Here is a 13,724-nt window from a genome sequence, read left to right on the forward strand (position 1 = left end):
AATAGATTTGATGCATTTAACACTAATGACCGAAGATCAGATGAGCTGTGGAATGAAATCAAGAACATCATACATGAAGAAAGCAAGACGTCATTAAAAAGACAAGAAAGAAAAGACCAAAACAGACGTCAGAATAGACTCTGAAAGTGGCTCTCGAATGTTGAGTAGCTAACACGAAAGGAAAAAATTATGAAGTAAAAGAGTTGAACAGAAGAATTCAAAGGGCAACCCAAGAAGTCAAAGTATTATAATAACATATGCAAAGACCTGGAGATAGAAAACCAAAAGAGAAAAACATGCTCGGCATTTCTCAAGTTGAAAGAACTGAGGAAAAAATTTAAGCCTCGAGTTGCAATATTGAAGGATTCTTCGGGGAAAATATTAAATGATGTGGAAGAATCAAAAGAAGATGTAAGCAATACACAGTCACTGTACCAAAAAGAACTGGTTGATGTTCAACTATTTCAGAAGATAGTGTATGATCAAGAACCAATGGTACTGAAAAAAGAGGTCCAAGGTGCACTGAAGGCACTGGAGAAAAACAAGACTCCAGAAAAGGACAGACTACCAGTTGAGATGTTTCAAAAAAGAGATGCAACGCTGGAAACACTCAGTCATCTATGCCAAGAAATTTGGAAGACAGCTACCTGGCCCACTGACTAGAAGAGATCCATATTTGTACCCATTCCAAAGAAAGGAGATCCAACAGAATGTGGAAATTATCAAACAGTATCATTAATATCACACGCAATAAAGTTTTGCTGAAGATCAATCAAAAGCTGCCACAACAGTACATCGACAGGGAGCTGCCAGAAATTCAAGCTGGATTCAGAAGAGGATGTGGAACAAGGGATATGACTGCTGATGTCAGATGGGTCTTGGCTGAAAGTAGAGAACATCAGAAAGATGTTTACCTGTGTTTTACTGACTATGCAAAGGCATTCAACTCTGTGAATCATAACAAATTATGGATAACACTGCAAAGAATGGGAATTCCAGAACCCTTAATTGTGCTCATGAGGTATCTGTACTTAGACTAAGAGGCAGTTGTTCAAACAGAACAAGGGGATACCACCTCGTTTAAAGTCAGGAAAGGTGTACATCGGGGTTGTATCCTCTCACCATACTCATTCAATCTGTATGCTAAGCAAGTAACACAAGAACCTGTGCTATATGAAAAAAAATGGTGCATCAGGATTGGAGGAAGACTCATTAACACCCTGTAATATGCAGACAACACAACCTTGCTTGCTGAAAATGAAGAGGACTTGAAGCACTTACTGATGAAGATCAAAGACCATAGCCTTCAACATGGATTACACCTCAACATAAAGAAAACAAAAATCCTCACAACTGGACCAAAAAGCAACATGTTAAGTGGAGAAAAGATTGAAGTTGTCATGGATTTCATTTTGCTTGGATCCAAATCGCCCAGGGAACAAGCACTCAAGAAATTAGACGACACATCTCATTGGGAAGGCAAATCTGCTGCAAGAGATCTCTTTAATGTGTCAAAAAGCAAAGAGGTCACTTTAAGGGCTAAGGTGCACCTGACCCAAGCCATGATACTGAATTACGGTGTTAGCAAAGAATATTGAAGATACTGCAGACTGCCAGAATGAACAAATCCGTCCTGGAAAAACTATAGCCAGAATGCTCATCTGAAGCAACCCACTGCCGTCAAGTCAATTCCGACTCATAGCAAAATTTCATCTCACATACTCTGGATATGTTATGAGACAGGTCCAGGACACCATGCTTGGTAAAACAGAGGGTCAGCAAAAAAGAGATAGATCCTCAAAGACATGGAGTGACACAGTGGCTACAACAATGGGCTCAAACATAGCAATGACTGTGAGGATGGCACAGAACCGGGCAGTGCTTCGTTCTGTTGCACACAGTGTTGCTATGAGACAAAATCGACCCGAGGTCACCTAAAAACAACCGGTTTCTTTTGGGGTTGATGAAAACGTTCCAAAATTGATTACGGTGATGACTACACAATTCTGTGAATACGTTCAAGACCAGTGAATTGTATACTCTAAATAGGCAAGTTGTCTGGTATATGAATTATATCTTAATAAACCTATTTTTTAAAATAAAAGGGAATGGCTTCATACAGGAGAGCTCTAACCTCCTAATCTTATATTTATACAAAGTCCCCTAGAATCTGGACCTATTACCTTGAGTACCACAAAAATCCTCCACTCCAAACACACAGATTAGGATCCTTACAAGCCAGCAAATGTCATGCTTATTTTCAAGCCTGAAACTTTATTTATGCTGGTCACTCACCACAACCTACTGCCCTCTGACCATTCCATTCCTGAGTATACTTTTAACTTCCTGTAACTCATCTTTCAGAGTTCAAATTCTGCATCCTACTTTATTCTCTAGGGCCTGGAAAAAGGATCAGTAGTCATCTCACTCACTCTTTCTTACATTTCTCCATTCTATCTTCAAGGTTTGTCCTTTTCCATTCTCAATGTCAGCTTATCATATTCTGGCTTTCTGTATTTCCACTTAGATTTTTCCCCCTTGTCATGCTAAAATTTTGTTTTAAAAATATAACCCTTCTGTTCAACTACCTGTCTACATATTTTTACTTGATACATGTACATCAAAGGAGAGAGGGGAGCTGAAACAAATCAGTAGTCTGGTGACACTTAATATTCCCACATTTCAATCTTACTGCTTTAAACTCACATACATCCCTCATGGCCTTTTCCTCCTTCCTTCAATCACACCTTATAATACATACTGACAGTTTCTGAAAACCAATTAAGAAAATCAAAGAGATATAACAAATGCCACCCTGGCCACTAGACTCTTTTTTTCCAATTTACTATACTTGAACATGTGGATGAGGATGGGTTCAAGGGATAATAAAGAAATGTAAATAACTACAGGAAAAAAAAAACTGGTGACATTACATTGAGTTTTAATGTTGTAAATAATTCATTCCTGGCACAACAACTCAAAAAACTTTCACTTATTGATAACGGTTTGCACTCTTCTCTTTCTAATGTGCAGTCCTAACTTCTGAGCTATAAACTGAAGGTGAAATAATATCCCAAAAGAACCTTTCCAAAGAAACAAAAAAGTTCATTTACATTCCAAATTAATGTAAAACTATTCCAAAAGTGAGTTTAAACGATGGCAGATAGTTAATAACAAAATACGCAAGATACAAAAGTATATATGTAATTTGACCTTAGTTATTTTGTTACAAAAAAGAACAGAATTTAAGTCCATTAAAATTAAAATCCACAGAGAAAAGGACAAGAAAGAAATATGCCAAAATGTTAACAATGGTTATCTCTATGTGGTAAAATGGGTGACTTTTTTACTTCATTTATTTTTTTCATTTCCTGATTTGATAACATGTTAACTCTTATAATCAAAAAACAAACTTTTTAATACTAACATTTGACTACAGGTAGTCTCCGACTTATGACATATTTGAGTTATGACAAACCATACTTTTGGCTTTTTTTTTTTCATCTTATCATTAGTAATATGTATTACACACAACGTTTAAGCACGTAATTTGCTGATGTTTTCATTCTCAGATGTTCATTTGCAGAAGTTCAAAGATTGGATTTATAAAGGCAATAATGATGGGAAAAAAAAAAGCAGTATTTGACTTATGTCAGAACCAAGTTACGACAGAACCCTGTCGCACCTCGGGGCTACCGGTTTAGATGTTTTTCCTCTTTCGCCTTTATGTTAACCCTAATCCTCAGTACCTATACTTCAAAAGCAACTAAGCCACTTTAGATGATTCTGTAAACTCTGTCATTAATATTATATCTGAAAGGAAATTAAAGAACTAATTTCAATTCAGATACACCTCAGTGCAAAACCATTTTAGGGCAGCCATGTAGGTTTAAAGCAAGTTATGATGCCATCTATATTAGCCCTAAAACTGATCTTAAAACTAATTTCCAGTCTCCAACTTACTTAATCAACAATTCATCCAACAAGTATGTACAGATTATCTGCCAAGCACTGTTCTAGATGCTGGCAATACAATATGCAACAGACAAAAATCTCTGCCTTCATGGAGCTTACATTTTATTGATAAAACTTAATGTCTCGTAAGAGTCAGGCAGCACACACTGGGCTCAAAAAAAGTACAAAATAAATACTAGTTAATAAAGGTCATAAAAACTGACAAATTTCAAATACACTTGAAACAGTTTAAACTATTTCAAATTTCAGCTGAGGCTACGAGTGAAAAACTTCTAGTTGGCAGCAAGCCAAAAATGAGAAACCATTTGAAAATACAGAAGCAGCTTGGGATCCTGCAATATCTCATCGACAGCAATCTCTGCTGCAGTTTATACATTACTTGAAGTCATCTGTCTAGCTAATGATCAGAAAACAGTTTTCTATTATATTAGCTCAAAGTATTACTCATTAAGCAAAAATAGACCATGTCTCATCACACGAGTTTATTACAGAACTTACTTTTTTCATACCTCTGAATGAACTAACTGTATCATCACCCTGAACAAGCCAGCATGTGACTGCAGCAACCTTTTTTTATGGTCTCAAACCACCCACCACTGGCTATACAGTCTTCACTGCTAAAGTCATGGAGGCATTTCAGTCTGTGTCTAAACCTAACACTTATCAGCCAAAAACCAGAGGTTTATTTATTACATGAGCAAGTTGTCTTTCCTCTGTTCATGTTAGCATGTTCCTAGTATCAATGAGCCCACAGAGAAATGTATCAGTGACCATTAAACAAACTAAGAAGCCATTGATAGGCCTCTGTAAATCCTTCCCCACTACTGGCAAGAACACAAACCACAAAGCACAGGTGATCAGCATAACCTTTGGAATCTTAAACCATTATAATCCAAGAGACTCTCACAGAATAAAGGACTCCAACCCCTTTATTGTAAAACGTCCAGTGCAGTTATATGACTAGTTATGTGGCTAGAAGACCCAAACTCAAATCCTGATTTCCTGATGTGCACTTCTCAATACATCAAGCTAAATCCACTTATATCTTAAGAACAGTGATAAAGGCTAGCAGACACTGCTTCCAATTCAAAATTTAATACAAAAAGCATAGGTATGCACATCAAAGGGCTTTATTACCAAAGTGAAAAGACAACCTACAGATTGGGAGAAAATTTTAGGAAACCATAAAGAAGAGTCTAATATCCAAAATACATACAAAACTTCTACAACTTAAACACACAAAGACAACCCAATCAAAAAATGGACAAAGGACTTAAGAGATAATTCACCAAAGAGTATATTCAAATGGCCAACAAGTACATGAAAAGATGCTCACCATTATTAGCCATTATGAAGATGCAAATCAAATCAAATCAAAATGATGAGATGTTCCCTCACCCTCATCAGAACGGCACTAATTAAAAAAAAAAAAAAAAAGAAAGAAAACAAGTGTTCACAAGGTTGTGGAGAAACTGGAACCCTTCTCTATTGTTGGGGGGAATATAAGATGGTACTGTCACTGTGGAAAACAGTTTGGCAGTTCCTCAAAAAGGTGAACACAGAACTACCATATGACCCAGCAATCCCAATCCTAGGTATATACCCAGAAGTAAAGCAGGAATGCAAACAAACCTGTACACCAATGTTCACTGCAGCACTTTTCACAATGGCCAAAAGGTGGAAACAAACAAAATGTCTACCAGCATATGAATGGACAAACAAAATGTGATATAGACATATAATGGAACACTACGGAGCCTTAATTGAAGTGAAGTCCTGATGCATTCCACAACATGGATAAACCTTGGAAATATTATGCTAAGCAAAATAAGTCATTCACAAAAGGACAAAATACTCTGAGCTCACATATATGAAATAAGCAAATACGGAAACCAAAGATTATTAATGGTTAGCAGGGTTGGGAAGGGGGTAGGAAAGGCGAGTTTCTGTTTGGGGGCATTGAGCTTATGTTAACGGTGGTGGAATGTTTTGGATGAGAATAGCAACAATGGTGACACAACATGAAAAATGTAATCAACGTCAGGTAGAAAATGTGGATGTTCTCGTTTTGGTGTACGTTTTCACAACTAAAAAAAAAAACAGAGAAAAAAAGTACAGGAGTATTATGAGAATAAGTGGAAAAGGGACCTGGAAAGTAGCAACTATAGAGATCAGACACATATTTCAATCATACACTAATTCTTCAGATTATGATGCAGAAGGCACATCAAATCTGTAGCAACTATGTTTTAATAGTCATTTTCTTGGGTACCTCCTCTAGCTCCTCACCTTCTGCTAAAAACCTGAAATGTGACTGAAAACTAGTTATTAAAGCTCTATGCAGTTGCAACAGAAATGAAATTGTGAAAAGTTGGCTGGAAGAATGAGAAAGCTATGTAAACCTGGATTAATTCTTACTCATCCTTTTAATTTAGCTCAGATGTCAATTTTAGGAAGCCCTAATTCCTCCTTTCCCCAGGCAGGGCTCTTACAGCAGAGCTATCACTGTACTTCTTTCATTGTATTGTTTACCTGCCTGGACCTAGTTCTTTGAGGACAAAGCTTATATCTTAGCTTTTCAATTCCAGACTAGCACAGGGTCTGGCACACAGGAAGTGCTGAATAAATGAATTAATAATCTTGCCACTTACACTGAAGCCCCAAGGAATGGCTAAAATGTGGTGCTCCACTCCATTATAATTTAAACAGTGATTTTCAAACATGTTTTAGCAGTACCCATTTTTTTGAAGTCTTATCAGAAACCTCAACATGGGAAAGTTACACTTCAGTCCTAAGATGGTTTAAATACTCATGTTTTGACGGAAAAGATCTCGCTTTGAAACCAGTAGACCTAAAACAGGCAGTGGTGGCAGCCGAGGCAACAGCCAGTATAACTTAGGCATCTGAGTAACTTTATTTACTTTTTTATGTCTGTCTTGCATCTATCTCCCTTCTCCTTCCTATAAGGATCTGCCCTCAGTATTTCAGACTTTATTGATGGTGAGATCTTAAAAGTAGAGCGACTGCTGGCCACTACATGATCTGTGGAGTTCTGGTTGCTAGTTATAATGGTATTTTGCTAGAGGTCTTTCTAACCTCTGAACAAGCAGAATCATGCTCTGAATCAGATGTTGCTGTTGTTAGGTGCTATCGAGTCAGTTCCAACTCATAGCAACCCTACATACAACAGACTGAAACACTGCCTGGTCTTGTGAATCATCACAATTGTTGCTATGTTTGAGGCCATTGTTGCAGCCACTCTCAATACATCTCGTTGAGAGTCTTCCTCTTTTTCACTGACCCTCTACTTTACCAAGCATGATGTCCTTCTCCAGGGACTGGTCCCTCCTGATAACGTGTCCACAATACGTAAAACAAAGTCTCATAATCCTCCTAAGGAACATTCTGGCTGTACTTCTTCCAAGACAGATTTGTTTGTTCTTCTGGCAGTCCATGGTATATTCAATATTCTTTACCAACATCCTAATTCAAAGGCATCAATTCTTCTTCCATCTTCCTTATTCACTGTCCAGCTTTCACATGCTTATGAGGTAACTGAAAATACCATGGCTTGGGTCAGGCGCACCTTAGTCCTCAAAGTGATATCTTTGCTTTTTAACACTTCAAAGAGGTTGTTTGATTTCCTGACTGCTGGTTCCATGGGCGTTAATTGTAGATTCAAGTAAAAATGAAATTCTTGACATCAATCTTTTCTCCATTTATCACGATGTCGCTTACTGATCCAGTTGCAAGGATTTCTGCTTTATGTTGAGGTGTAATCCATACTTAAAGCTGTAGGCTTTGATCTTCATCAGTAAGTGCTCCAAGTTTTCACTTTCAGCAAACAAGGTTGTGTCATCTGCATATTGCAGGTTGTTAATGAGTCTTCCACCAATCCTGAGCCACATTCTTCTTCTCACATTATCTGCTCAGCATACAGATTGAATAAGCATGGTAAAAGGATGCAATCCTGACGAACACCTTTCCTGACTTTAAACCATGCAGTATCCCCTCATTCTGTTCAAAAGACTGCCTCTTGGTCTACATACAGCTTCCACATGAGCACAATTAAGTGTTCTGGAATTCCTATTCTTTGCAATGTTATCCATAATTTGTTACGATCCACACAAATGCTTTGGCATAGTAAATAAGACACAGGTAAACATCTTTCTGGTATTCTCTGCTTTCAGCCAAGATCCACCCGACATCAGCAATCACATCCCTTGTTCCATAACCTCTTCTGAATCCGGCTTGAATTTCTGGCAGTTCCCTGTCAATGTACTCTTTGCAACCATTTTGGAATTATCTTCAGCAAAACTTTACTTGCGTCTGATATTAATGATATTGTTCAGTAATTTCCACATTCTGTTGGATCACCTTTCTTTGGAATGCACACAAATATAGATCTCTTCTAGTCAGCTGGCAGGTCTATTTCTATGCTTTTAAGGCTCAGTGAGGTAAAGGTAACCTACTTGTACAGCAGTATGTGGCTATGAACTAATTAAAACACGGTACAGAGTGGCTATATTCCAGATTACTCCACAGAGTTTCTTTACTGTATACAGACGTTCCCCTGGCTACCACATATGGGGGTGTACTCTTCCCCTTCACTTCCACAAGATTCAATATGCAGATCTGGTGAGAGGTAGCTTGGCATAGTAGAAATGACATTCACGGGCTTTGGAATCAGTCACCACCACAGTATGAATCACAGGTTCACCACTTGCTAGGTAGATAATTTTCGAAACACTACTTCTCTGCACTTTAGTTTCCTCATCTGTAAAATAGGGACAATACCTACTTCACTGGGGTTCTTCATGAGAATTAAAGAACAGTAAGCACTCAGTACAGGGAGACTATCGTTCATATTCTTCAGATTTAGCTTTGGTAACAAGGGAAAAAGTGAGACATGCTCAGCTTTAGCCTACTAAGGTAAAACTGAAAATCGATGTAGAAAACAAAAATGAAAGAAAATTACAATACAATAAAACGCAAAGGAATATTGTTTTTTAGTATATATTTGTCATATATCTATCACAAAATAGCTGGGAACACAAGTCAGTTCCTGGTTGCCACAGGCCTTTACCAAATTTAGTTCCTGCAAAGAATCCACTGCCCTGACTTCCTCTACCAAACTGGTTGCCCCAAAACAGTAACTAGATTCCCCAGAAGTGTCAGCAGCCCTGAGAGATATTACACCCTGAAGTCTTTCCATATAAACAGTGAGAACACGGTGTATTCATAACAGACTGCAAAACTGTTGTTTGTGTCAGAACTTTTTGGGCACCTGAATTCAAAATCACTTACTTCTCTTGAATGATCTGAAGGATAAGCATTTTCTACCTGAAGGGCTAGGATTTTTAATGGAAGTCCAAGAACCCCCTGAAAATGTAAACAAGATTTTCTGTGTATGGGTTGTTTTCTGTGGGGAGAACCTAGACAGCTCCCATCAAAATGTCAAAGTTGTTTGCTATGCGGAAAAGGTTAAGGAACACTGTTAAGATTCTCAGTAGAGCTTCCTGGAACCTCAAACCCAGATGCTGGGGTAAGCATATCTCAAGGCAAGGATCTTGAAGTGCCAGTTTTATAAACTATAAGCTTCATGTTATATTATGAAAACTCTATGCAAAATTTCTCTCTTGCTGTTTAGAAATTTTCATATCAGGATTTATCTTCTCCCAGCCTCCGTCCTCCCCCCATCCCTTGCCTCCTTACAATCAAAGGTGTCTACTTATGGGCTCTGCCATGTAATACTGATGCCAACTTAGCAGGTTCCAGTTTAGATTCACATCCATTCTGGCTAACATTTCCCTTCATTTCTGATTTGTCACTTCAGTGCTGTAAGTACAAATGAAGGACACATTGTCATGCAAGGCTCATAGTATTTTTACAAACTTAAAATGCTGTCTGAACTTATTAATCCAATTCAAACACAACTGTACCTGTAATCTGAGGAACTGAAGATCTAGCAGTCAACCCAGGGAAAGAACAACTTCAGATGTGCACTCCAGCCTGGACGCTCAACGTTATCAGTCTATCCCACAATGACCACTTGCTGACTACTTGGTCAAACAAATAAAAATTCCCACACTCGCACAGGATGGAAAAGCAGAAACCTTGCATAAATATAGTGAGTACTGGCAATTGTTAAGGGATTCCTTCATCCTATTTACCTGCTTGAAAAAAATACAAAGTATTGGTGCCTAAAATGTAAACTGAACTTGATTGCTCCACAGAACTGCTCTATTTCAATAAAATTTTTAACCAATCCCCCATTACCAGTAGATATTTCATCACTGATATATTCTAATGAAATCTGAAATACTTCATTTACTATTTATATAATCTTTTAGATTTTAGAAATTGTAACCTTTCAGTACACAAAGCAAAAGATATACATTAAGAGAAAAATTAATTTTAGCTTTAAAAACTAAATTTAGAGGCAAAGTGAAAACTTAAAGCCACATAAAACTAGGTATCCTATATTACCACAAATAAGTTTAAAAAACTATCTCCATTGGAAAAGACATCTTAAATTTATCCCCTTTAACAACTACTTCTTTTATTCAAAAGAAAATTAAATTGTAGCATTAGTAACTACTTTTATGTTACAACCAACTCAGCTTTTCTAAGTCCTGCCTTTGTGAAATGCATTGAGAAAAAGCACGTTTGAAACACTTTAGTCAGTTTTGTGTCCAGTCAAAAAACCACCACCAAACCCACCTAGCACTGTCATATTTAGCACTGCGCTCTCACTGCTTTGTACATCAAGAACCCATGCCATGGGCTTCCTTTCATTTCTGTTTAATTGCCTAAATAGGTCAAAGATGCAGGTAATGAATAATTTACTTGGTGGCACACTACAGAAACTTACAGCCCTAACCAAGTACGGGCAATCCAAAAAAAAAAGAAAACTCAAATGAGAAAGGAATTTAAACTCACCAAGTACTGAATGAAGGGCGATGAACTCTCCCCTTTGAAGTAGGCAAACCAGCCAACCTTTTTCCCCCACAGTAAAGCAACTAGGGACTCTGATCAAAATTATAACCAGGTTTTTCATAAGCAACACAAAAACATCACTGTCTTGGGGGAAATTCATTCTCATCAGTGAATACTTCTTAATTGAACAGAATCATGCAGGAGAGAAACATTATGAAATCAGTACACACATCACACTGGAATGGAATTCATCTTTACTCTGCACCACACTGCCTGGATTGAAAAATGTGGACTAACAATATTTAAAGAACAGAGAAAATGACACTTAACAGAAACCAAAACAGTGACCTGAAATGACTCAAGAGTGGAGATGCCCTTCCCTTTTCCTTGTAATCGATACTGACAAGAATCAAACTACAGACTGTGAAATAATCTGTGAACCTCACAGCACTTAGCTTATTTGCTCAAACACCCTACTCCCTCTAAAAGTCAAACACACGGTGACACAAATACAAAAACACAACACATCTAACATCCAATGATTATTTATTGATGGACACAAATACAAGGGATTTGCGGGCTGTATGATGAAATGCTGTCAGGTAGGCAACACCTTTCTAAATCTCCGTGGACTTCATGAACTCAACCGGCTAGTTCTGGACTAAAACACCTTTTACCACATCTTTTTAATCAAAGCTGTCCAAAAATCCTACAGTCGAGCAAATCACAAGAAATTAGACACAGTCAGTACTAGACTTTCCTCCAGGAGTTCAGGAACCCTCTAGACATCAGGCCTATGAAGAGTAAATTAAAGCCCTTTAAAAACGTTCCGCATAACACCAGCCTTCCAGAAGTGAGTCTGGGGGTGGTGGGTAATGTCAGGTCACTTCCTCTTCCTTTCAAAAGGTCAAAGACAGGGAAGCGTCCGGTGTAACATTTCCTCCTCGGATCGCGTTCCACCACAAACCACATCACAACTCCCCCCAGTCGCTTCAGAAACCTTAGCCACAGGGAGTGCTTGCTGTAAACGTGCACTGTAGACTTCAAACCCAACTTACCTCCGAAACGAGCTGATTCGTTTCAAACAAGAAATTTACCAATAAAGTTTATTACGTATTAGACCAGGGAAGCCCCTCAGGCCCCGATGCAGGGAGAGCGGAAGGGAGATGAGGAGGAGGAGGGTGTAGTCCTCACAACAATCAGAGAAAAGCCTTCCCTGCAGGGTTGGTCCCTGGCACCAGCAAATTCTGCCTAATAAAAGGGCGGGGGGGGGGGTAGAAAGGGGGGTCTAGAGGAGGAAGCAGCGAGCAGGGGGAAGGGGCCCCCCGCTCTCAAAAGGAAGGGCTGCCAAAGCACGGCCGAGTGTGGCTAGTTTTCACAGTATTGCAGAGGGTCCCGGGGTCCCCTGCAGTGCAGCTGTCGGGGCACCCCAAAAGCTCCGGCCCAGCCCAGAGGGGCTTGAGGGGCAGCCCCTTTCCGGCTGTGTTGTGGCGGCGGGCAGGAGGGTACCCCGAGGGCCACAGCCCCCCTGGTCTGCGGCGAAGAGACCCGAAGGGCTGGTAGGAAGGTGAAAAGGATACTGTTGGGGCGCCTGGGTCTGGAGGGCCCTGATGTTCGGGTGAGGAGGGGCCGCTGCTGCTGCCGCCGCTGCTGCTACCGCTGCCGCCGGGTGAGAAGGCGGTACCGCTGCTGCCGCCGCCGCCGCCGCTCCGGTGCCGGGTCCGGTTCCTGCTGCAGCCGCTGAGCCTGATTTCAGAGCCGGTTTCTGCGGTAAACTCATGGCAAAGCGAAGCCACCAACCCCCCCAGAGCGGGACCGGGCGCGCCGGGGTGCAGGGGCCAGGGGTAGCGGGGGGGCGGGATGGGGGCAGACCCGGGGAGGCGGCGGGAGCGGGGGGTCGGGGGAAGCCTGGGAGGAGGAGGAGGAGGAGGGGGCCGGGGCCGGTCACACACGCCCGCCGCCGCCGCCGCCGCTGCCGCCGCCGCCGCCGCCGGCAGCAGCAGCCGCCCCGCGGGCCAGCACCACCGGCTGCCGGTCTCCGTGACAACGCGACCCCAGGGGGGGGGCCGGACCCGGCGGGGGCAGGAGGCGGAGAGACCGGACCTTTCACGGCAATATCCTCATGGGCCGGCGGCGGGGGATCTTTATCCCCCTCCCCGGGGGAAGCGGCGCCCTTCTCGGTAGCGGGGCTCAGGCGATGCCGGCGGATTTTCTTCACTCAACGAGCAGAGCATCCAACATGGCGCTGCGGCCGCCTCCAGCAGTCCGGCAGGACGGCCGATCGGAAAACTTCGGGCCTTTTCGGAGCGGCTCGGGAGGCCGAGGGTGGGAAGGCTCTTCGGCTCTTTCCGGAGACTGCGGGCGATCGGGATACCTCGGAAATACTCGGAGGCGTCTTCGGCCGCCCTTCGGGAGCTCTCTGGAACTGACTCGCTTCCTTGGCGAAAAATCGGCAAAGGTGGCTTCTCGGGCTCGAGGCGGCGAGGGTGCGGGGCGGAGGAGGAGACCAAAGGCGAGGGCTGGTCTTCGAGAGCCCTCCCCTGCGCCCTAGCCTCGAGGAACAATGGTAACGGCCCTGGAGCCTGCGGTCCGCGAGCCTTGCCCGCAGATGCAGTGAGGCGAGAAACCTCGGTTACTGTGCAAGGAACCGCTTAACCAGAGTGAAACCCGGTAGATAGGAACCCGGCGGCGTGCGGAGTTCTTAGCATGACAGATACCACTCGCCAGCCCTTAACGACGCGTTTCACATCCATTATCTCGACATTTCATCCTCACGCACTTTGAGAGGGAAGTGGAATGAGGAGCCCCAT

At 41.5% G+C, this 13,724-nt stretch overlaps 1 protein-coding gene across 2 annotated transcripts in view; it reads right to left on the minus strand.

The window, feature by feature from the left end:
• The window catches only part of EIF4G3 (eukaryotic translation initiation factor 4 gamma 3), a 381,417-nt gene extending 368,839 nt beyond the window's left edge, over positions 1-12,578 (minus strand). For both annotated transcript variants that reach the window (XM_049878174.1, XM_049878170.1), the window contains exon 1: positions 12,495-12,578. The gene's annotated coding sequence lies outside the window, so the exon portion shown is untranslated. The remainder of the gene's footprint in view (positions 1-12,494) is intronic.
• Positions 12,579-13,724: the final 1,146 nt, after the last annotated feature.

Source organism: Elephas maximus, chromosome 3 (genome assembly GCF_024166365.1).
Source record: "Elephas maximus indicus isolate mEleMax1 chromosome 3, mEleMax1 primary haplotype, whole genome shotgun sequence".
Lineage (NCBI taxonomy): Eukaryota > Metazoa > Chordata > Mammalia > Proboscidea > Elephantidae > Elephas > Elephas maximus.